This window comes from Erpetoichthys calabaricus, chromosome 5 (assembly GCF_900747795.2).
Source record: "Erpetoichthys calabaricus chromosome 5, fErpCal1.3, whole genome shotgun sequence".
In the NCBI taxonomy this organism is placed as follows: domain Eukaryota; kingdom Metazoa; phylum Chordata; class Cladistia; order Polypteriformes; family Polypteridae; genus Erpetoichthys; species Erpetoichthys calabaricus.
Window position 1 is genome coordinate 170,733,108 of NC_041398.2, and position 25,590 is coordinate 170,758,697.

General features: G+C 37.5%; 1 protein-coding gene across 2 annotated transcripts in view; it reads right to left on the reverse strand.

Moving 5' to 3' along the window:
• lnx1 (ligand of numb-protein X 1) overlaps positions 1-25,590 on the reverse strand; it is a 282,952-nt gene that overhangs the window by 155,888 nt on the left and 101,474 nt on the right. Inside the window, exon 1 of one of the 2 annotated variants that reach the window (XM_028802223.2) lies at positions 8,661-8,776. The exons of the other annotated variant lie outside the window; for it this stretch is intronic. The gene's annotated coding sequence lies outside the window, so the exon portion shown is untranslated. Of the gene's footprint in view, positions 1-8,660; positions 8,777-25,590 lie in introns of those variants that run through there. 2 annotated transcript variants of the gene reach the window in all.

The following is a 25,590-nucleotide window of genomic DNA, read 5'->3' on the forward strand; positions in this document are numbered from 1 at the left end:
AAACACATACATAAAACAAGGGGAAAATGTATAACAGGCTCCTTAACAATAAATAACCCTGAATAGAGGGTAAAAGACTTGTGAAATACCATCATCTCCTCTGGTATCGTTCTGAAGAACCACTGTGGCACCTTTATCTTTAAGAGAGATCCAGTAGCACAAGTTCAGGTTTTCTTAATCTGTTAAGTGTCCAGCAGTCTACCATACATTAAAGCTTTTGTGTTTTTTCTACATATTAGGAAGTTTCTTCAAAGCATTAAGAACCAACTTCATATGCAAAGAAGTCATCTCAAAAATAAATGATTCTTTGTGAGGCAATGGCTCTATGAGGGACCATGCAACTTAGTAAAGAACTATAAGGGCTCATTTATACTTCACGCTCAGAACTCGTACACACACGCATCATGGCTGCCACGCGTTCCCAGCGTTCATTTGACGCGTCCTCTGAGCAGGGCCTCAAAAATTAACACGATGTGTGCGTGAGTTACAGTACCAGCAAAAAGTCGGGGGGGGGGGGCAATGTGATAAAAGTTGGAATGTGACTTCAGAGTCGCTGTTTACTATCTACAAGTGACAGAAAGCCACTATGCGGAGCCTATTAGGTTCGATGTGCACGCTTCGATGTTTGATGAATGGTTCGATGTGGTGAAGCAAAATGCCAACATACAGATGCATTTGCGGTGCTTCTATAATCAAGCGTCGCATATTCCCAATTGTAATGACACAGTACATTTTAAAAGTCTCACATACCATCTTTTGTGCTGTCTTTTTTTCCTGGGGCTTCCTCCTGACCTGACAGCAGCGGTAAACAGCAATAGATCGCCACACTGAACATATTAAATGTATCATATTCCAACTCTCTGCACATTTAGAATCTTTAGATTTATACTTGATATCACTTTCATGATGAAATGCATTAAAGTATGTATGTTACATTTTACAGATAAATCATTAATTTTGTTTACATAATGAATACTGTTAATAATTACACACATGGGGGTGGCATGGTGGCGAAGTGTTAGTGCTGCTGTCTTGCAGGGAGTCACGTCGCTGATGTTCCCTGCCTGGAGTTTGCATGTTTTCCTCCTGGGTTTCCACAGTGTGCTCCGGTTTCCTTCCAAAGATATGCAGATCTGGTGACACTAAAATGACATTAGTGTATGTGAGTGCTTGTATTCACCTTACGATGAGCTGATGCCTTGTCCAGGGATTGTTTCTGCCTCGTGCCCAATGCTAGCTGGAATAGACATATCCCTGGATTGATGGATTTAATCATTAAACATCCTTTTCAGAGATATTGCGGTAAGGTGTCATCGGAATTTAATGGGTGTTCCAGGCAATTCACAACACAGCGAAACCAAACCTGTTCTCACCGTGATAATATCTCGCACTGCCACCTGGTGGATTCCTCCAGATTTACGTAAAGTACGTGCGCAAGTATAAACAGCAAAATGCTTGCGTAGCAGGAACGTCCCCTGGAGCATGTGTCACATCGTGTGAAGTATAAAAGCGGCCTAAGAGTGTAGGACCTGTGAAGCAGTAACACTAAACACTACACCACTGTGCCTCTTACAATTTAAAAACCACATTAAAAAAATAACTATAGTTATATTTGCATAATTCTATATTTTCACAAACTATATTCAATTGCATGCTTTACATACAGGACAAATTTACAGTAACTTGCAATGTATTGGCGCTCTGATACTGGAGTAGGCTCCAACATATTGTGACCCTAAATTGCAGGTCTGAACATTTTCCATTTATAAAGGGGGTACAATGCTTTTGAAATGGAAATGTACAATTAAAGATCAAATCGAATTGAGTAAGTGTGATGTCAAAATGAGTGGAGTATTGACTTTAATGTGTTTCACAAGCAGTAAATAACCTGTCTTGAATGAAGTCACTGTGAACCTTCAAGTTTAAACATGAGAAACTCTCCTCCACCCAACCTTGTAACTTATCAAAGTGTACTATGTACCTTTATGAATCAGCTGCAAATATGTGATAAAATTCTAATCACAGAGCCTAAATGGCCCACTTCAGTAATGTCAGTCACCTAAGACATCACCATCTGGTCTTTATGATCAAGCAGAAACAAACCTGATCCACCACTTTAAACTCCACCTTACTAACGTAAAGTTTAACCGATTTTGCCAAAGGGAAGTTTTATCATATCTTTAATGGTACAGTACTTCTGTCATACTGCACACTCTATTTTACCTTCATTTTCATTTAGATTTTTTGTTGAATGCTCTTCCTTGTTTCTTCCTTTCTTTAACTGTTTAAGAGCCAAATAAATAGAAGCATGCAACATCTTCTCAGCTATTCATTCCAGAATATCAGAGTCCATTTCAAAGCTTAAAATGAATCATTATTAATAACACATATAACAAAACTGAATAGTGTTCTCCAACATGAATGCCACGAATATCCATTTATGTACTAAATTTAACTTCACACTCAGTGGGGAGTGGAAAGGCCAGAGTCAATCGGAGACAAGATGCCAGTACATTGCAGGGTCTTTTCAAACACAGGGACACACAATGCAAGTTTAAAGTTAAACATATTATTACATTTTAGGATGTGTGAGAGCATCTGGGTTTACAAAGAACATGCACAAAGTCTACATTTGTAGTGACACACTTTTAACAACTGTGCCATTGAGCCATCTTTGCTGTGGATAAGAAACCTAATATTTGGTTCTTAAATTAACAAAATAATATCTCTAGTGGATTTCTAATATCTTTTTGCCTTTTAGTCATTCATTCATTCATTCAAAGTCCATTCCAGGCTCCAGTATTTTTTAAATGTATGTAAACACAAAAACATAACCAACCACTGTGTTGCACTGAAGTGAACGTGTGAGCCAGAGGTAATAGAACATTTGCATTTATTTATTTGTATGACACTTTTATCCAAAGTATCTTACAACATCTGATATACAATTTGTTGCATTTTTTTGTGTTTATTCCAATTGGAGTATAGGCAGGTGAAGCGACTTGCTCAGGGTTACATAGCATTAGTGATGGGATTTCAAAGCCACAACCTACAGGTTTGAAGTCCAAAGCCTTAACCCCCATGCCACACTTCCTGCAAAACATGAAATCTAATCCTGGAACAAAATTTGAACCTTTTCAACTACTCAGGTATGGATGCCACATTCAGCGGTGGTTTCTGACTTGAGCCATAGCTATTGAGATAAGCTTAGAATCCCAAGATCTTGAAACTGGATTAAGCAGATTTGAAAATGGAAGGATTGGTAAACAGTTCATTTGTCATGTAGCAATCACTTTCTAATTGCTTATATCAATGTTACTGGGTACTTTAAACATACATTTACTAAGTGGTTTATTTAATTCACAGTTGCATGGTGCCAGTGCCTCTCCAGAAAACATTTGCTGCAAGACAGAGCCCATCCCTGGAAAGGGAGAAAGACCATCACGTTTCATATTTACTCAGATTGAGCCAATTTAGGGTCCCCAATTAACATACACATCTTTAGAATGTGAGAGAAAAACTCGGACAGGCACAAAAAAATGCATAAAGTCTGCACAGATATCACTCAGACGTGATTTAAGTCGAAGACTATAGAGCTTTGAGACAGAAGCACCAACAATTGCATTACTACACAAGTTCAATGAACTAGAAAACTGTGTGCAAAGAACAATGTAAAATATTCTTTCAGAATTTACTATTTAAATATTCGTCCAGTAAATTTTAAACTTACTTTTTTCCTGCTCAGCTGTCACAGTAAACTGGTCTTCGGCAGTATCAGGACAAGGTAGAAAGCAGCTAAAGACAGAATGACTGCATGTCTACACACTTACTCCAACTGGCCCAAATGACAGTGGCCGATCAACAAAGAAGAGAATGTTCTCAAGTCTGGGGGGCAGTGGACCATGGACGGAGCAGCTGCCGGCAATTTTGTATACAAATAAACCCACAGGTGTTACTAGCAAAACGGTTCACCCAGGAAACACATGGAGCAGTAATTGACATTTTTATCCAATGCTCATCTGCAGGAGTTGCTTATCAATTATTTTTTTATCCATCAGTTGGCTTAGGATTTGATGCTAATCACTTCTTTTAACCACAAGTCACCTGTGGCAGATACTAATCTGTCATTTTAATCCATTAATCAGCTTAGTTATTAGCTGCCAATCATTTTAATCAATTAACCACCTGTAGGAGATGCTCAACACTCTTATTTTTATCTGCTTCAGTTTAGAAATTACTTACAAATCATTTTTTCTTCTATCCAATCCACTGCATAAACATTTACTGAATCTTTTGACTTTCTGCTCATCCAGTGCTTAGGCAGAAGTCATAATTTTTACTAAAATGTTTTCACTCCCACTGCCCAAAGAAATCTCACGACGGCATGTTGTTCAATAGTGACGCTATCCCACAGCAGAGCGTCCATGTTCTCTTGACTTTGACTTCAACTAGACTAATGGCAGAGCGCTGTGCTGTGAATTTTCAAACTACCCATAAGCAATTGCAAATGTGTTGTATTGTATCTGGTGCGTTTTTGTATATACTTACGCTCTTCCCTCAGTGTCATTGTATATCCTGGTACCAGGGAGTGTCAGAGTGTGCCATTTTGCTCGCTCATGCAAGTAACAATTTCACTGTACTCTGCACAATATCACTACTACTACAGCTAATACTCTTAGGATATATAAAACATAACATGACACAGCATTTCAAATACTTTCTTATCCAATTCAGTGTCACAAGGATATACTGTATATATATATATATATATATATATATATATATATATATATATATATACATACTGTATACATAATACACACATACATACGCTTTACAGGTTTATATGAATGTATAGCTCTACTGTACATCCAATATTTGTGTAGGTATAGCTGTGATAAAAGAGAAAAGTAAAAGACTGTAGCTAGAGCCAGTGACTTTTACTGTTAATTATCTTCTGTCAATGAATGTACCCCTTAATAAAGCCATCCCTATGGTGGAAATTAAATCTTTATTTAAACAGTTTGTGTTTTGGTGGACTGCCCCACTGTTAGTATATACTCAGTATTTCTTCTTTATATCAATTTTAATTATTTACAACTTCAAATTGTTAATGCGAAACAGATTTGAATAAGAATTCTAATATACCGGTTACATCCATCCATGTATCTTTATATCAGTTTTGTCCAGTTCAAGATTATGAGGGCCAAAAACTATTCTGGTAGCTTTGGGGGTAGGCAGGAATCAACTCTGGATGACGTGCCAGTTCATCACAGGACACAGTCACATACTAAACCACGCTCACTCATACGGGGCTAATTTGTCAATTAACTTAACTCTCATCTCAGTCAGTTGGAGGACAAGATGAAACCAGAGTATCAAGGGAAAAAAACATATATGGAAAAAAACATTCAAAGCCAATACAGATGAACTGGGACTCTAGCTGTGAGTACTGTAGCAATGTTAAACATTGTGATTCTGTACCACCATATTAGTTGGCAAATGGCAAATACATATTGATTCACCCGGCTAGTGAATCTTATGACCTTGTTTTATTATTGCAACAACTTTGCAAATTAGAAGCATATTTAGTTGTACTGGAAGAAGACAAATGATGGCTCTGTCTTTAACTTTTCTGTATGCACTGTATGATTCCTTTAATTTTATAGTGTTGTTATTGGTTGACTATTAAACTTCTAGCAATAAAATTAAAGTTGATAACTTGGTTTAAGTAGATATGAAACTATGTTTTTAAATTTGTGTTATTTACCAAACAAAGCATATTCAGACTATGTCATTGGTGGTCTTTGGTGTCAACTTCTGGTCATGTGCCCCTGCTCCATGTTGCATTATAATCACCAAACAAAACACACTACTATAGGAGGTTAGTGTGAAAGCTTTGACTTATTTTGAATGTAATTTTGTTTTTTTTTTTTATTGTTAATCTATTATGATTATTATTTTTTATACATTACACAGTTATTATTTAGACCAGTAATTTTTAACCTTTTTTGAGTCACCGGCCCCTTTAAGAATCTGATGAAAGCTATGGACCCCCTTCCCCAGAAATATTCATATAAACACAACTTTCCATGCAATGAATATAACGTACTTTATTTATTGAGATTTGATTGTCTCATACATATATGACATACACAAAGTATTCTTAAACTTTAAAGTAAACAATCTAAAAAAAAAAACACTCCTTTTTTTATGCAAAAAGTAATGGCCATTTTCTACTACCATTACTACTACTACTACTATATCTACTCTAAATCAACAGTACCAGGCTATATAGTGAAAATAAATGTTAATTTTTATCTGACGCTCACGGACTCCCTGAGGCTAATTATTGGACCCAATAGGGGTCCACGGACCTCAGGTTAAAAACCCCTGGTCTAGACCAGGGGTGGGCAGATTCAGTCCTGGAGGGCCGCAGTGGTTGCAGGTTTTTGTTCCAACCCAGTTGCTTAATTAAAAACCAATCCTTGTCAATTATTTAATTGCATGGCTTGCTAGTGCTTTAACTCTGCCATGTCAGGTCATTCTCATATCCTAGATTTATTTTCCTTTCTAAGGATATCATCCAAATGATTTGAAGTCTAAAACAGATGAGTAATTCTCAGTGCTTCACTTTTTTCTCTTCACTTTCCTTCCAAGTATTTAATTAAACCAAATAGTGCGTGATAAATACACACAGGTGTAAATGAAAACAAGCTAAATGGAGAAATGCTGGTCTCTTTTGTCATTTGCATGGCATTGCTAATTAGGAGCAATTAAAAACCAAGAATACAGCTGTTTAAGAATAAAATAAGCAATAAGGGATATAATCTTAACGAGCGAGACAACTAAAGTGAAGCTGAAGTGTTACTTGAGCAATAAGGGTTTCTTATTAAGCAATTGGGTTGGAGCAAAAACCTGCAGCCACTGCGGCCCTCCAGGACTGAATCTGCCCACCCCTGGTCTAGACACTAAGCACTATTGTCTTCAATTTGTTGAAGATGCTTGATTTCACTAGCAGTCATTTTCTATTAAATTGCATTCACAAGTTTGCATTAAGCTGAACGAAGATTGCTAGATGGAAACTGTAATGTTCAAAGCTGAAACAAAAGACTTCCAGTTATTACTTGCCATTTGTTTGACTCTTGTCTTTGGTAATTGTTTTGGTTTTTTGATGATTTGGTTATTTGGACTAGACAATAATTCAACAGAAAGTTTGCCTAGCAATCCAAAATATCAGTCTGGCCCATGAAAAAAAAATGAGAAAAAAAAAAATCTAACAATCCTGTTTACAAAATGATTGACCAGGCGATGATGGACTCATCGCGTTAACCCTTCAGTTGTGGTAATATGCACTCCTAGGTTAGTATTTTCTACTAAAGTGTGTGTAAGTTACTGTTTTCTTTGGTCAAGGCCTTTCTGGATGAATGCTACATGTATGCATGGAAGGAGCAACATATGGGGGTTCATTAAGTCGATGTTCAGTGAAGAGGATGTGAAGTTTATCATAGCTTGTCAAACACTATCATCAAGTTCAGATCTGAATCTCCTGAGAGTGCTACTATCTACTACACTCTACAAACAACCCAATTCCCATTTGTCTGCTTTTCAATGTGAAGAATTTGTTTTCTAATTTTAGAGTAAATTTGACCCTTAACCAGCATCCATGTGTACCCCTGAATTCTAGTTAAAGAATGGCTCAGTTTAAGATCCAGTTCTGCTTTTGGATAAAATGGGGTCAGACTGACCTTCTTCTTATAATGAGAAATGCAATGCAACAGATGGCCCGCGGTTAAATTGTGGAGGAGTATAGGGTTGTCTTGCCACCTACTCTTAGATTGCATACCCCCTAACGTCTTCAATGCAGTGCTGGCCATCATATCCAAAATGCACAATTTTACTTTCTGATTAGCCTAATCATCAGCATTTGGCACACCATTTTAATAATCGGGTCCCAAAGCCAGTTGTGATGAAAAATCGAAAGCTGAAGCAAAGGTGTACAGTGTGACTAAAAATTCATGCTGTTAGACGTGATTCAAAGTTGCTGCTTTGCAGACATTCAGGGAGGAGAGTCAAGGCTTTCAGTTATTTGCCAAATAATGAATCACTTATGGCAATGCAGAACCGGTTTGATAACGCAGAACCTCCAATTCAAATCCACCCAAGGACGAAAGTCAATGCGGTTATACAGACAGCTATCTTTTATTCTAGAAAGACTTCATAGGTATTATGAGGATAAAAGCAAGGTTCAGAACAAAATACCAATGCAAGCAATTTACAGAAGCAAGAGTTGATTTGTGTTTTTAAAAAGTGGTGAACCAAACTGCTAATTAAACCCTGAGCAGCAATTAGTTAGCCGGTTAACTTAGAAATAGCCACACTTCCCACCCATTGCGTTTTCTTTCAATTTTATATTAGAGCACAGTGCACTGCCACCTAAGCTGCCACTGGGAAAGGCAACCTAAAACTTCCCCGTGCTTCAGACCCAGCAGTGTGGTTGCACATGCAGAAACAGAGCTGTGGGGCAAGTAACTATATGAATTTGTTTTTTCTTTTCTTTCTGTGTAGCACATCAGTCAGAAATCAAATACAAACAACCACCATAGAATGTTCCGGACATCTAAAGTTAACAAAATAAGGAAGTAAAAGCTCAGACTTACCACGTCTGTGATGCAGTCCGGGCGACCTGTGACAACCTGAGCGCAAACAGCTGAATAACAAGAAAATGGGTGGTGTACCTCTAAGCATTTTTTTAGCCACTTCCCACAATAAAGCTTACTGGCTCAGCTGAGTATGTAAATAACTACAGAATGTGGGCTAACAAAAGACACACACACACACATACACATACACACACATGTATCTGTCAATGAAAAGGATTGTCAAATGGGCCACACCTAGCTGTTCCTAACCCCAGGGGAAAAGCTTTCAGCAGCACCTAAATGCGTGGCGCTGAAATTTAAAGGGAAAGCTGGAAAAATAACTCTAGGCAGACACACTTTACAGTACGCTGGGTTTACTATAACAGGTGGAAAGGTAACTGTAACCTTTTCCTGGGCCTTTTATCATGCATCTGAGAACTTGAGCTGGGTGGGCCGGTTCACTAAGAAAGGCCTAGATAAGTTAATAATGGAAGATTACCAGCTCCCTTTTGGAATACAGCAAATGGCTCTATGGGCAACATATAAACAGCAGAAAAATGTACAACTAACACAAAGGAATACAAAAGATGCAAGATAGACACTTGGCAAAGGATATGTAATTGCCAGGATTTATCCTTTCAAAGAGCTTACTGAAGTCTGGGGCTTTACAAGGTCTACAATTACACTGGCTAATGCCTTTATCTGCACTTTGTTCACAGACAAACATTTTCCATTAGGTTGCCATCAAATCATAGGCTTAACAGTTTTCCAAGATCTTCAGAGGACAAGGAGTCCTCAGGTTTAGTAAACACTCTGGTGGCCACATCAGTACTTGCTTTAATTGGAAATAAGAAAGATTTGTGGCTGAATGACAAATTACTACCTCCAGGGGGTCCAGAGTGTGTTCTGCACCTGAGCTTGCCCTTTTAGTTAGCCTGTTGATTCGGTGGGGCTCTCTAGATTACCAACCCATGTGTAGTTTATATGTTCTTCCTGGGCCTTCCTTCCACATCCTAAAAATGTGCCTTCTAGGTTATTTGGCGACTCTTGATTGACCTAATATGAAATAGTGTGCATGACTCTCCATCCAGGGTTGGTTCCTGCCTTGCACTCAATGCTAACTGCATAGGACATTGACTCTCTGTGACCCTGAATGCTTGGCGTTTTATAAACCTGCTTTCTTTGAGGTAGCTGAAGCCAATTCTGAGAGCATTGGATGCATGGCAATAACTCACACTGCGCTAGTGCAAGTTCATCAGAGTACACACTTCCACACATTCATCACTCCAGCAAATCCAATATTGACATCTCAGTCTTATATTAGGAAATGAGAATAGTAAGAAGACAAAACCCACACAGACACAGGGATATCATGCAAACTCCACAAAGAACAGTGACTACTGGGCTGTAAGTCATACCCATGACCCTGCCAAGATGCACTGGTCAGCCATGAATGGGAACATACAAGCATTCTCTTTTTTCAGTTATTCTTATGCAGGCTGCACAAGTAAATCCTAAAATCATTGACCAAATAATTGGAGCCAACAGGGCTAATTTAAAGGTGCCAGTTATGTTAACATAAAAGGGATTGGGAAAAGAATAAAGAAGCAGAGAAAGTGTAATATCCACATTGATTGGGATGGGATTCAGATTTAAAAATGGGTCCCTAGAGCTGAGGAGGCAGCATTAACTAGTTAATGGAAATACTGTATATTCTTGGTAACAAAATATATAAAGCACAATAACTGATCATTCAGTGGTTGGTGCTGCTGACTTACAACCCTAGAGTCCTGGGTTGAACCCCTGTCCTGGTGCTGTATATTTTGTGTGTTGTTCCCACGTCTTTATTTGTTTTCCACACATTTCCAGAAGTCTTTTTGGTTAGGTTCAAGTCTGAGTGAGTGTAGGGCTGTGTATGAGTGTGCCTTATGGTCGACTTGTATCCCATCCAGGGCATTTTCTGATTTTAAGTCTCATGCTACAATGATGGGCTGAGGCCATCAATGACCCAGAATTAGGTTAAGCGTGGAAGGGTGAATTTTTTTGATAATATGATAAAAAATTTCAAGAAGGCTCTGCACACTATTCTTAAATATGTAAAGAAGAACCCAACCAGCCATTAGAATGAAACAATTTATATTGAGTGTAGTATCTCATATATCACTAAACAAAACAGAAAGAAAAACAGTAAAGGCTGACTAAAAATAAACTGTATAGTAAGACCTCACATGCTATGCAAATAAGAGTAAGCTGAAAGATAAAAAAGCCGATTTTGTCTTCAAGAAGCCCTGCGTAGTAGTGATGTAGGCAGCAATGTCAAGTCACTGCATCTGACTCCAGTGTTCTCCATGTGGTATTCCTGTTTAAGAAGTGCCTGGGAACGTGGGAGTTGTCTACAATGCATTGCCATTCCTCAACCTCTGTACGTATGTGTCTGCTGCTGCCAGAGTGGGCTTCAGAGTCTTTACACCTTATAGCATAAAAGCAGGTAATGAAAATGAATGAATGGATAAAGTAATTTGTCTTCAGGATGAACTTGTAAGTGGAAGCTTAAGGAGCCTTGCAAAGTGAGGTACTGCAGTGTGGTCAGAAATTTTAAGTGGAATTTCTTGTTTTGCTCTTTACATTTACCCCCATCAGATAAAGGCAGAGTAAGAGGGCAGGAGTGGGATGAACACTTTGATCTGCTGCATGCCTGCAGATTCTCAGCTCTCAATAAATGAATGCAGTGGAATGCATTCTGAAAATTTGACTGACATCATATCCTCATCAGGCTTACTCAGAATTGCTTTCAAGAAGGGCAAATGGAAAGTTATTCTCCATCAGTAATTCTCAACTTTGAAAAATAGCAAGATTTTTTTTTTATTGTTTTCCTCACTTATAAATACTATGTCCCAGATACTGAGCAGTGGGCTGCTTTGTTCTTTTGTTTCAAAGCACATCTGATGTTTTCAGAAGATAGAAATGTCATTTCAGTTTTTATAATTCTCTTTAAAGAATGTGGCTGTACCCGAACAGCTGCAAAAATTACAGGCCTAAATAAATATCCTTCACATGCCACATGATATTGTAATAAATACAATGCCAGTTAATTTTGGTGACTGCTCTGTTCGTGACAAAGTATTCTTCACATCAAACTGAGCTGAATTTCTTGGATTCAGAAACTAAAAGCAGGGCTTTGTGAGAGCTATTCATAAAATCTGTTGCAATAGCTTGTAAGTACTTGAATTAATCATCATTCATATAAAAATAAATAAAACAGTAATGAACCAATGCAATATAATAATAATAATAATAATAGAGAAGAGAAGGGGTACCAGACTAGTTTTAAGACTGAAGGCTATTATCCATAATAAAAAAAAGAGTTATATAAACCTTTTCAGCTTAAGGAAAGGAAGATTAAAAGGACTATTTCAAATTATGAAGAGAACTGATCACGTTGGCTGACGTGATGGCACTGTTGGACTCCTAATTCCCAAGTTTATATCTCAGCCTGGACATTGTCTGTCTGGAGTTTGTGTAAATCCCCAGTTCTCACAGATTTTCTTATAGTGCTCTGGCTTTCTCCCACATTCCAACGGTGTGCCTTTATGTCTACTGGTGAGTGAGTGAGTTTGTGTGAGCATAAGGGTTAGCTGCTATCTGGCTTACCTTGACTTTACAAAGAACAAATCGAATTTGGTATTATGGTTGGATAGATATGCTGAATACCTCATCTCCTAATAGTATAAGGGTAGTCTATAATGTATCATACAACTTGGATGAACTAGAGTGCAATAACTCTTCGTTGTTTCCTTTGTTTCTCCTTTATTATGGTTTTCCTTTGTATCATACACTGTAGATAGATAGATAGATAGATAGATAGATAGATAGATAGATAGATAGATAGATAGATAGATAGATAGATAGATAGATAGATAGATACTTTATTAATCCCAAGGGGAAATTACTGTACTTTTCTTCAATATTACTTCACATTGAAACATTTATCCAAAGTAACTTACGAGCTTGGTATACTTTGCAACTGTGACTTCTTCAGAATTACAGACTGGAATTGAACCAGCACTCTGGGGATTTAAAGTCTTTGCTATAACCAGTATGCAGCACTAAATGGTCTATTGTTTTCTTTAAATTACTGATGTATGTGTGGACATCCCAAATCCTGTCCCTGTTTCTACTGCAATGGGTACTATTTCCCTGCATCTCTGTTTTAGATTATGTAAGCAGAAAAACAGTAAATAAAAATTAAATCTGCAAGTAACTCCATCCATTTCTAAAAATACTGTAATCTATCAAGAATCTTAAAAAAATGCATCAAATTTATTTTAATACTTTTAGCTTTCAATGGGCTAAAATTGACAATAATGACTTTCTCTACGCAATATAATAACATCCTCAATGGCATCTAATCCAGTGAGTGTTGCTCTAATTAGACAACCAAGACATTTTGGTGTCATATTTTGGGATAAAATAAAGGATCCTTTCCACTTAAGATGAAGACTCTCTCTTGAAAAATCCAGACCTTTCCCAAAAATCACAGCAATTACAACCAAATTATATGAGTTTATTTGCACATCAGTGGTCAGATTTATAAAAAAAGACTTGAAATGAGCAACTTTTCCACACAAAAAAATGTATATTTGAGAGGAAGACTTGTGTATATTTACAAAAATTCTGATACATCTCTACACAACATTGTGGAGAAAGAGGGACATAATGAAACCCATGATCAAGTAGGGTAATGCAGTGAAACTAGTTAAATGATGACTTGCACTCACATAATACACACATAATAATAATTCATATCACCAAGCCATTAATGTGTGTTAATGTTACTAACATATTAAACCTCAAAAATATTGACATGATTTACAGATTGCATTTTAGTTCCCTTTTAAGAGGGCCAATTCGGCGTGTTTGCACTGAAGAGCTTTTCTGCTTTTTCGTCAGTTTATATTAATTACCTACTCAAGATTAGAAAGCAAAGCACAGTGAAAACACAGGTGTGATTCACTCTCTATGTACAGAAAAACTCTAAATCTAATGTCCTATAGCCTATTCATAGCCTAATGGTTTGACACAACACAACTTGTACTGCTTGAAAACTGTCCAAATGGCCATGTACAAAGGGAACAAGTTTTTAAGGCCCGGTTAGATTTTTTGCCAATGATGATGACTGGCTTATGAACTGATTTAGAATTTCAAGAACCATTCTCTTGGGACTATGTGCTAAGTTGGCCCCTGCATTAGAAAGGCAAATTGCATGAAATTTGGCCAGCAAAAACAGTGCACTAATTAAGAAGAGGGTTTGAATCAAAACCTGCAGCCACTGGGAGCCTCCAGGCCTAGAGTTGCAGACCCCTGCTCTATATCAACTTCCTGAATAGTGACTGGACATTCGCTCTCTTTGGTGTGACAAAAGTCAATAACCAGTTCCTTAGTTTTGATGGTGTTAAAAGGAAGACAATTCTTTTTGCACCAAGAAATAAAGTTCTTCACCTAAGTCCTATATTCTGTCTCATTCCCCTTGTCGATACATCCCATAAGTGCAGAATCTCTGCAAGTGACATGACCCGGTGTTATATTTATAGTTTGAGCTCTACAGAGTGAAGAAAAATGGACAGCGGTTCCTTGTGGTGCTCAAGTCTGGCTCCCATATGTATCAGAAACCGAGACCTTGATTCTCACAAACTGCGGTCTGTGTGAAAGGCAGTCCATTATGCAGGACACCATTGGCTCATCCACCTGCAGAGTTTACCCTTTAACAGGGATGGGTGAATGGTATTGAAGGCACTGGAGAAAGCAAAAAACATAATCCTCACGATACTATCAGATTTGTCCAGTTCGGAATAAGCCTTATCAAGCAGATAATTGCATCCTCCACTGCAATCTTTGTCCAACAGTGGGTCCAGTGGACTACCACAAGATGACCTAAACAGTCCAAAACCAGCCTCTCAAAGGTCTTTATGATATGAAATGTAAGTGCCACTGGTCTGTAGACATTAGGTAAAGAGGCACCTGCCTTCTTTGGAACAGGAACAATGCAGGATGTTTTCCATAGCAGTTGCACTTTCTGGAGCCTTAGGACAGACTAAACAGGTGACAGAGGACACCACAAAGTTGGTCAGCACAGGCCTTAAGAACTCGAGGACTAACTCCATCTTGTCCCGCAGTTTTTCCTGTGTGTAGCTTCCTCAGTTGTCTCCTCACTTGGTCTTCAGTTATGGACAGCCCATAATGAGGTGCACTCATCACTGGGTATCCCAGTTAACACGGTAGAAGTTGTCGATGTAGTAGGGATGGTATAGATAGACTGGTCATGGGAAGAAGATGGCAGTGGGAGGAAAAGTCTATTAAAAATTGATTAAGAATGTTAGCTTTGTCCATGCCTAGCACCTGAACCATGGATTGCTTGAGTGCAGTAATTTGCCCATTCCTTTTAGACATCTTTCATTTTATTTTGAGAGACTTTTGCTATGACCCCATGTAAAGCTATGATGCGTATTATTATTATTTGACTGAAGCCTTTATCCAAGGCAACTTACAACATTTGAGATAAAACTGGTTACATTTACTCTGTTTTCCAGTTGGAACACAGGCAGGTGAAGTGACTTGCTCATCGTCACACAGTATCAGTATCCATTTTTGAACACAAAACTAGTTTAAAATCCAAAGCCTTAACCACTACACATAATCTATGTGAATGTGACTTCATGGGGCAGTGTCATGTGGTTTTGCTTGACATCACATTTAATGGCCAGCTAAAGGCCTCATAATTCTTTGGACTTTGTTTCAAATACAGAACAGACATTTTACTACTGTGAAAAAAATAGTTTTTCTGGAAATTTCTTTTCAAGGTTTTGCTTCTTTTTGACACTTGTTTTGTTTGTGAGTTTGAGCCTGTTTTGATTAAGTAGTTACCTCAGTCATTGGTATAAAAAGCCAGCTTGTCCAGACTATTTTCATTTTGCCACTGGACAAATAATCAACCTTTTTCCATCCATCCATTTCCCAACCCGCTGAATCCGAACACAGGGTCACGGGGGTCTGCTGGAGCCAATCCCAGCCAACACAGGGCACAAGGCAGGAACCAATCCCGGGCAGGGTGCCAACCCACCGCAGGACACACACAAACACACCCACACACCAAGCATACACTAGGGCCAATTTAGAATCGCCAATCCACCTAACCTGCATGTCTTTGGACTGTGGGAGGAAACCGGAGCGCCCATCAACCTTTTTATTTTATGATTTTGGTGGTTATGGATCCTGTCTATTATAATTTGTGGACTTAGTATGTTATTTTTTTTAAGTTTTAATCATTATTTTCACAATGCCATTTTAATTTTTGATTATAGCCACTCCAATTTGTGCATTGATTACATTAGTAACAGCCACCGTTACCACCCCGTCATGTACGGAAGACATATTGAGTGATGTCACAGTTTCAATATTATTTATTATGGTGCCGTACTAATTGTGTTGTTCAAGTTTGTGGATTCTGGAAACAGTAGATTTTGATCTATTCTTTATGGGAAAGATCAAATAGGCTATGACATTGCATAAACCAATTTTAGGTTTGCCACTTAACTGTAGGGCACACTTCCATTCATTCCTAATGGGCAGTGTGAAGTTGCCAATTAACTCAACACACACACACGTTTGGGATGTACGAGGAAAACTGACTGCCCAGAAAAAAACCTAGAAGGATATGGTTAAACCAGCAAACCCAACAAAGAAATTGACCAGTCTCAGAATCAAAATCAGTTTCCCAGAGGTAAGAATTGGCATTTCCATATCAAATGTAAATATGGAATTGGTTCATCCATAAAGTAATTGTTAGGCCTTATATATGTAAAACAACAGGCTGCTAAGGATGCTTGTAGAAATGTGGGTCATGTACAGCAAATTAGATTATTTAAGGTAAACCCAACAACGTTATTTAAGTCCACTTCATGTGAATTTAAAGATTTCTTAAAGCTCTCTAGAATCACAATGTACTGCTATTCATATAGTATTGTCATTTAACTTGACTTCTGTTCAGGAATAATTTAAGAATGTGTCTCTGGTTTAGTGCCTGTAGTGATCTTCTGAATTTGTATTCATAAGTTAACATCTGAAAAAATAAAAAGAAATGCAAAATGAATATACATTAAATGTCAACATACAGCGTTATTTGATATGTCACCGATTGCTTCTTGCAGAACTAATAAAATGTGTAAACAACACATATGTTTTAACTGTGGATTTGTTAATGGCAACAGGCATGCTGTCAGATGGTGTTGCTTTTATGCAAATTAGCAGTTTTCAGTAAATACGTTTTCCCAATTGTTTCTGCTAAAAGATTAATAGAAGGCTTAAAGTCATATAAATATAAAAATATTTATTGACATTGATATTGATATTGTGAAATAGTCACCAACGTGCAAAATGGCTCCTGGGCAAAGTCACCATGAGGCTGGGACAGGAAGGGGATGGATCACTAAGACAGGGTCAAGGGTCAGCTTCAGTCAGAAACCAATAAAGATTAAGACTAAAACAAATGACAAAACCATGCTTGAAGTTCAAGAAAATGAAGTACATGGGTCCTTACAATTTTTATTTTTGATTTTCCAGTTTTACAACTAATTAAATATGCTTGTTTTAAAAGCAAGTCCGACACTTGCTTAACTTTGTTACTGCGTCACAATCTATTACATGGCTGGCAACAAGCATCATAGCCATAAACAACATGACCACAGTCATGTGAAATGAGTGCAGACTGATTGAGCCCATAGAAAACAACAATCTAAAATATTGCAAAAGTGACAGCACCATAATAACAATATTTTTTTTCCCAAGACCAGAACTTCACAAGAACAACAAAGGGGTACAAGCTCAGATCCACTAGCGCACGGGCATCAGAAAGGGATTGGGAAAATGTGAAGTTCCACCAGGACATTGGAAGGTAGGCACCCAGCAAATTCCATCCTACTGTTCAAGACAGAGAAAATGTCAAGCCATGATAGGGCTGCATGTGGTCCCAAGGCCTCCAGGCCAAAAGGTGGCAGCATAAAATTACTAGGTGCCAAATAAAAATATCACTGGATTATTCCCCAAACACTGGAATTGATAACTACCCTTTTCGGAATTACACGGGGTGCACGAATTTCAAAATAAAAAGATGCATCCGGCACATGACTTTACCCTAAGTAAACTGTACTTTGGATATTTTGTCCCCATCAAAATACTTTCCCATTTTTTACCGAATGTGCACATAATTTTTACTGTAGAGCAAAATCTACTTAAGTCATTTTTCTCAAAATCATTCAGTTTCACTGTTAGTCATTTCCAAAGACTGCACGAAGTTGCATTTGGTTTGATTGGTTCATTTTTGATTTATTGTATTCACAGACTCACATCCTGACACAAAACAATGTGGACACATTGTATTCAGGGATGCCTACATCTGCTGAAACCAGGAAGTCTAAATTTTGACATCCCCACAGCATACAGTGGTGTGAAAAACTATTTGCCCCCTTCCTGATTTCTTATTCTTTTGCATGTTTGTCACACAAAATGTTTCTGATCATCAAACACATTTAACCATTAGTCAAATATAACACAAGTAAACACAAAATGCAGTTTTTAAATGATGGTTTTTATTATTTAGGGAGAAAAAAAATCCAAACCTACATGGCCCTGTGTGAAAAAGTAATTGCCCCCTTGTTAAAAAATAACCTAACTGTGGTGTATCACACCTGAGTTCAATTTCCGTAGCCACCCCCAGGCCTGATTACTGCCATACCTGTTTCAATCAAGAAATCACTTAAATAGGAGCTGCCTGACACAGAGAAGTAGACCAAAAGCACCTCAAAAGATAGACATCATGCCAAGATCCAAAGAAATTCAGGAACAAATGAGAACAGAAGTAATTGAGATCTATCAGTCTGGTAAAGGTTATAAAGCCATTTCTAAAGCTTTGGGACTCCAGCGAACCACAGTGACAGCCATTATCCACAAATGGCAAAAACATGGAACAGTGGTGAACCTTCCCAGGAGTGGCCGGCCGACCAAAATTACCCCAAGAGCGCAGAGACGACTCATCCGAGAGGTCACAAAAGACCCCAGGACAACGTCTAAAGAACTGCAGGCCTCACTTGCCTCAATTAAGGTCAGTGTTCACGACTCCACCATAAGAAAGAGACTGGGCAAAAACGGCCTGCATGGCAGATTTCCAAGACGCAAACCACTGTTAAGCAAAAAGAACATTAGGGCTCGTCTCAATTTTGCTAAGAAACATCTCAATGATTGCCAAGACTTTTGGGAAAATACCTTGTGGACTGATGAGACAAAAGTTGAACTTTTTGGAAGGCAAATGTCCCGTTACATCTGGCGTAAAAGGAACACAGCATTTCAGAAAAAGAACATCATACCAACAGTAAAATATGGTGGTGGTAGTGTGATGGTCTGGGGTTGTTTTGCTGCTTCAGGACCTGGAAGGCTTGCTGTGATAGATGGAACCATGAATTCTACTGTCTACCAAAAAATCCTGAAGGAGAATGTCCGGCCATCTGTTCGTCAACTCAAGCTGAAGCGATCTTGGGTGCTGCAACAGGACAATGACCCAAAACACACCAGCAAATCCACCTCTGAATGGCTGAAGAAAAACAAAATGAAGACTTTGGAGTGGCCTAACCTGAATCCAATTGAGATGCTATGGCATGACCTTAAAAAGGCGGTTCATGCTAGAAAATCCTCAAATAAAGCTGAATTACAACAATTTTGCAAAGATGAGTGGGCCAAAATTCCTCCAGAGCGCTGTAAAAGACTCATTGCAAGTTATCGCAAACGCTTGATTGCAGTTATTGCTGCTAAGGGTGGCCCAACCAGTTATTAGGTTCAGGGGGCAATTACTTTTTCACACAGGGCCATGTAGGTTTGGATTTTTTTTTCTCCCTAAATAATAAAAACCACCATTTAAAAACTGCATTTTGTGTTTACTTGTGTTATATTTGACTAATGGTTAAATGTGTTTGATGATCAGAAACATTTTGTGTGACAAACATGCAAAAGAATAAGAAATCAGGAAGGGGGCAAATAGTTTTTCACACCACTGTATATGTGTGTGTGCATATATATATATGAATGGAAGAGAAGGTCTGTGATACGGTTTGCATATTTGCAGTTGGAGATCCACAAAGGGAGAAAAAACGAATCACGTATCATAAACTATTTTATGATACGTGATTCATTTTTTCTCCCTTTGTGGATCTCCAACTGCAAATATATATATATATATATATATATATATATATATATATATATATATATATATATATATATACATGATCTGTTTCTCGCAACTGAGAGGATGTGGCAGATATCTGCCAACTGGCCAACCAGCCACAAGCATAACCTGATAGGTAGCCACCTAAATATCAGATTGTGATCAGACCTATGCATGTAATACTCCTATCCACACCCTGTCAAATAAGCAAACCAGCTGCTGTGGCACAATGCTTACATCTGAGGTTCGATCCCTGCAAGGGGAAGCAAAAATGTGTACACCTGATGAACTCCAGATAGGGCAAAACATTTGTTGTGTACTCTTTGTATTATTTGGCAGGTACTATATAATATATGAGTATAAGCCTACGCTACATCATCTGTACATTGACATAGGGAAAGTAAAAGAGTAAAATATGAAAAAAGTCTGGGCAGCCTAATGTATATTGTATTTTTCTGCCAAATGTCACAACTCTGTGTGTTTTTATTTTTTGAAATATTTAAATATGCCAGACAAATGACTGAACATTGCAATATCAATCATGAACAGAAGCTCTGCCATGGTCCCTGCTTAATGAGATGGTCCCTGTTAAGTTCACTCTGAGGGCTGCAAAGTAAGGGTTTGATCTGGTGAGTTTTTTCTCAACATTCGTTTTCATCTTAAACTTTCATATGAAGTGATTACTGTTTCTCCCACATTATCATATTTCTTCATAATTGGTATAGGGGGATAAAAGGAGACTCGAGCACTGGAAAATAAAATTGCATTTGTCTAGTCAATTTAGTGGTACTTTATGTTTCCAAAAGCCTACAGATTTAGAAAGCAATGGAAAAAACATCATCAAGAATCCCTGTCCACATTTAACATAGAAAGGAGGAAGCAATCGTCTTGTCCACCCTGAAATTCACAGGCTAGCTTGCTGATTCCACATTTAGTGTTTTCAAAGATATCCCATGGGTTGGTTTGCTAGAAGGATGGCAGAATATCATCCTGGGATGTGGTGGCTATTTTGTAATTTTATAACTTTTTCTTTTTAAACATTTATCTGAATTGGAATACCCACATTTTTTGCTAAATGACCTTCTTTAGATAAGCACATTTTCTCTCCATGCAATTCATGTTCCTCTCCCCAACTGCTTCATAGCTAGATTCTTCAGCAGAAGGGAAATGTTTTATAATTGGCCTTGGCCTACTCTTCTACTGCTGCCACAGTTTAACTTCATGTAACGGTCTTATTTCTATAACAAGTAAAGTACTTTTTTTACATGTGCAGTATATTCATTTAAGTTAAACTAACATATGTAAGCAAATTGTAAAAACAGCATATTTGACAAACACATCACAGCATTCTGAAACCCACTTAATTCAATTCAGGGTCATAGGCAGCCAGACCCTATTCTAGCAGTATTAGACGCAAGGCAGGAAATAACTCTGGAAAATGTGCTAATCCATTGAAGGGCCTATTCATGCACTAAACTACATGTGGACAATTTATAAACACCAATTAAAATAATACACATATGTGAGATGAAAACCAACAGAGACACAGGAAGAACATACTAAGTCCATACAGACAGTGACTAGGTATGGAATTCAAACTTAGGGCACTGCAATTGCGAGGTGGCAGCACTGTCACTCCTAAGTGTAAAGAAGAGCCATATACGTCCGTCTGTTAACCAGTTTAAAGCAATATGACAACAATTTAATTGATTATTCCCTGTTTATCATAACTTGCAATAGGCCAGTTTAGAAACCTCCGTGATTGTTTTTTAACATATAGTTTTGGAAAATACTGTGCTATATCCAAACAGGCCATCTTTATTTCTTTTTTGATTAATTGACTAGTCTCTGCTTTTCAAGGCTTTAAATATTTCTTATGATTTTTCTTTGATTATCCTGCTTATTGAGTTAAGTGTTGTTGGGACTGGAATCTGTAACACAAATCTCTCCCAGTAAGAATGAAATTGTAAATTATGTAAATTATTATTTTACAAATTTAAAAATATACATTTCTTCATTTGGTTCCCGAATGTATTGCTTGATCAGCATTCTTTAAGCATCCTTTGAACCTGATAATAGGTGACATAAAGTAGACATGACAAAGATAGTTCAATAATTCACAGATGAAAAATGTAATCTCTGGAGATAAAAACTGTCAGCATGCCCTAATGCTTCTAAGAAACAAGTGAAAAATATTTCAAAATAGGTTTTTTTTTTTTTTTTGGTGTTGTTATGAAACTGAAGAAATGGCAACATGATTGAAAAAGAAAATCAAAGAAATAATGTAATCCATAATAATCATGCAACATCAACATAAATTGACTTCTCATTTTCCTATAAATAAAATGGTGGTTTGATAGCTTAATTGGTGACAGCTTCATATACTGTATGCAGATATTAGTACATACGTCAGAGAAGAGGATGATGGAGGTGTGCTTAATTTCTGCTTTCTTCATGTTACCCGTCACCACACTGGATCCTGCGACCATGGTAGTGCCCTCATGTATGCATAGATGTATGTTGAAACAAATGTAAATACAGATGGTTGGGTTAAAAAACTGTGTCTTAGGCTGTCAATAACAATCTCTATGTCCAGGACTGTTTTTCCACTAATAGGAGAAATCCGTGTTTCAGATTAAGCTCCCAATTTGGAGAACTGACCCCTGGCTGCACTTATTTACTGCGTCAATGGTACACTGTCATCATGCCAAGTTAAGATTTGCCTTTTAACTTGACAGTGTATGTTTGGACTCTAACTGGAAAGCGGAGTTCAACACATACTAAAATTAAAAAGTCCACACAGGGCAAAAATTTCAATATGAATTGACTCACGTCCAGTGATATGACAGTGCTACTTGCCACCACTATAATATTATAGAAAAAGAGCAATAATAGCTACACTATATGATCAGAAGTATTTGGGATACCCCTATAAATTGTTGATTTCAGGAGTTAACAGGTGCATAAACTCAAGCACATACTGTAGCCATGCAGTCTCCATTAACAATCACTGGCAATAGAATGGGTTGTACTGAAAAACTCAATGACTTTAATTGTGACACTGACTTTGCAACAAGTCAGTGTGTGAAATTTCTGCTCAATCTAGATCTGCCCCAATCAGATATAGGTGCTATTATAGTGAAATGGAAGCATCTAGGAGCAACAACAACTCAGCCGCAAAGAGGTGGACCACGCGGACTCAAAAAACAGGACAACCGAATGCTGAAGCACTTACTACATAAAAATTGCCATTCCCTGTTGCATTACTCATTACAGAGTTCCAAACTTCCTCTGGGAGCTACATCAGCACAAGGACTGTGCATCGAGAGCTTTGTGAAATGGGTTTCCATGTCCAAACTGCTGCACACAAGGCTAAGATCACTGTGCACAGTGGTAATGTGTCGGATGGATGTGGTGAAAGACACCCTGTGCGAAAATCAAACTAGAATCTCAATGTCATGTGGAGAAGGTACTGACAACTACTGACTCCCATCACCTTGCCATTTGGAAAAAAAATGTAGTGATATGGGAAGAGAAAATACAGCAAAACCTATTTTCTTAATATTTCATCAGTTTAAATATTGGGGAAATCTGCATGTAACCATATTAAATAGTCATACAACAGAAATTAAAGGAGCAAACTAATTCTTCAGGAAAGGCTAGTGCGTGACCCAAAGTATTTATAACAGAAATGTATTATATTTACAAACCGTAAGCGTGGATTTTCTGATTTTATTACATAGGTGAGAAATATTGAGACTGCAGGTTTGGCAACACATTTACTGTATATATTGTACAAGCTGGGTAATATAGATCATCTTCCAGAGGTGCTTCTCGCTTTTGCTTATATAATCCTAATTCTGACATTTTCTTATTCTTCCACTATCTATAAACCCTATCTCCATCAAAATGAAAGGAGATTGTTACAGGCATATACAACTTACATCAGGCAATTGACTGTGTAGGTGAGTTTACATGTACTACAATGCCGGTGTAGTGTTATATTTTTAGATCAAATGTACGGTACTATTCTTAACCTGGTAATTACACTGTTGGTTGGTACATATCGCTTTAGGTATTTCATATATCGTTCTAATAAATGCATTATAATTTGTTGTTCCATTGCCTTGGTTACTGATGAAAGTAATGTGCAATGTTGGCTGGATACTACAGGTGATTTGTAGGGCTCCATCTTCCACAAGAAAAATCCCATTTTTGAATTGTCTTTAAAAATGTACACCATTTTCTTTGGCTAGCCGTCAGTTTATGAGATGCTACAGTATATAGATAGTATACTGTATAGTATTGCTTGCAATATTTTGTTTTCTATGTTAATTTTGGTATAAAATTCTGAGCATTTGCTACTGATGAACTTGTATAGAAGATTGGTTTACATGTATGATATTTTTATGCATATGTAATATAGGTTTCATACATATGAACAACATTGGTATGAACATCATTTACATGCATGCACATGGTACGAGCTAAAGGAAATTACACTCTTATGATACAGAGTAAACCAATAGGTGTCTGCAGCAAAAATGATCAGAAGAACTTGAAGTTGTGCATGTCACATCAACTGACCCCAGAAGCTCACCTCCTAATGGAATACAAAACATAAAAAAATGGGGATTGGTAAAGCAGGTATGTGGAGTGTTATTTCGTGCTCTTTTCTGGTGGTCTTAGCTCTCTGAGACCCATTCCCAGAGAGTTAAAAATTACCAGTTTCAAACCTATACATTTGGGATATTGTTATAAACTATTTCAATGTCAGTGATTATGAATATGATGATGTTTTTGATTTTACATCCTTTACTGGGGATATAGCCTTTCATGGACCTCTATTAGAGGGTGAAAAATGACAAATTTCTACTATAACTGAGAAGATTTAAACATTTCATTTGAAACACACATCTTAATATTTTAAATATCTAATGCAACTATTCTTGTTTATTATGTACTTCTGTCTCATGAAGTAAATTATTACATTTCTTATTAGAAATAGGTTGCTGGTTCAAATCCTGTAAATGCCACAAGTGACTCTACTTCGTTGGGCCCTTGAGCAAAGCCCTTAACCTGCAATTGCTCCGTCCTGGGTATGACGTTAATCTGCATCCAGCCCTGCATGTGGGCCCTCCACCCTGCAGGGAAAACCTGGGGGTTGGTGGCAGAATTGGTATTCCAGCCACCATAAAAAAACCTCACACTGAACTAGTGTGGTGCTGAGGTGTCACCTGTATCTGGGATCCTGAGGTGATTTGTCATGTGGTGGGTGCACCAAAGTACTGTATCAGCGTGTGCTCCTAACCTCTCTCTCTTATTAGCACCCCAAATTAGGGTGGCTTATGCTAATTCAGATTTTTTTTAAATTTGTTTTTGTATGGTCTGTACTGGTATGTTGAGTTATGTCATTAGTTTACTCACCTGTTATAATTTAAATAGAAGTCTTTTTTCTTTAGTGTGCGCAGTAAAAATAAAACGGTGAACATTTTTAATTATTTTTGTTTTCATATAATTAACTTTCATTATCATTGTGCCCTTTCATATCTCAGCAAATGTAATTCAAGTCCAAAGAGGTTTTTCTAAAATATACTGCTATGTAGACTGTAATGCCCAAAAGCCAAAAGAAATAATGTGCAGTTTTTGTCTTGAAGTTTCAAGATAGACACAACAGTA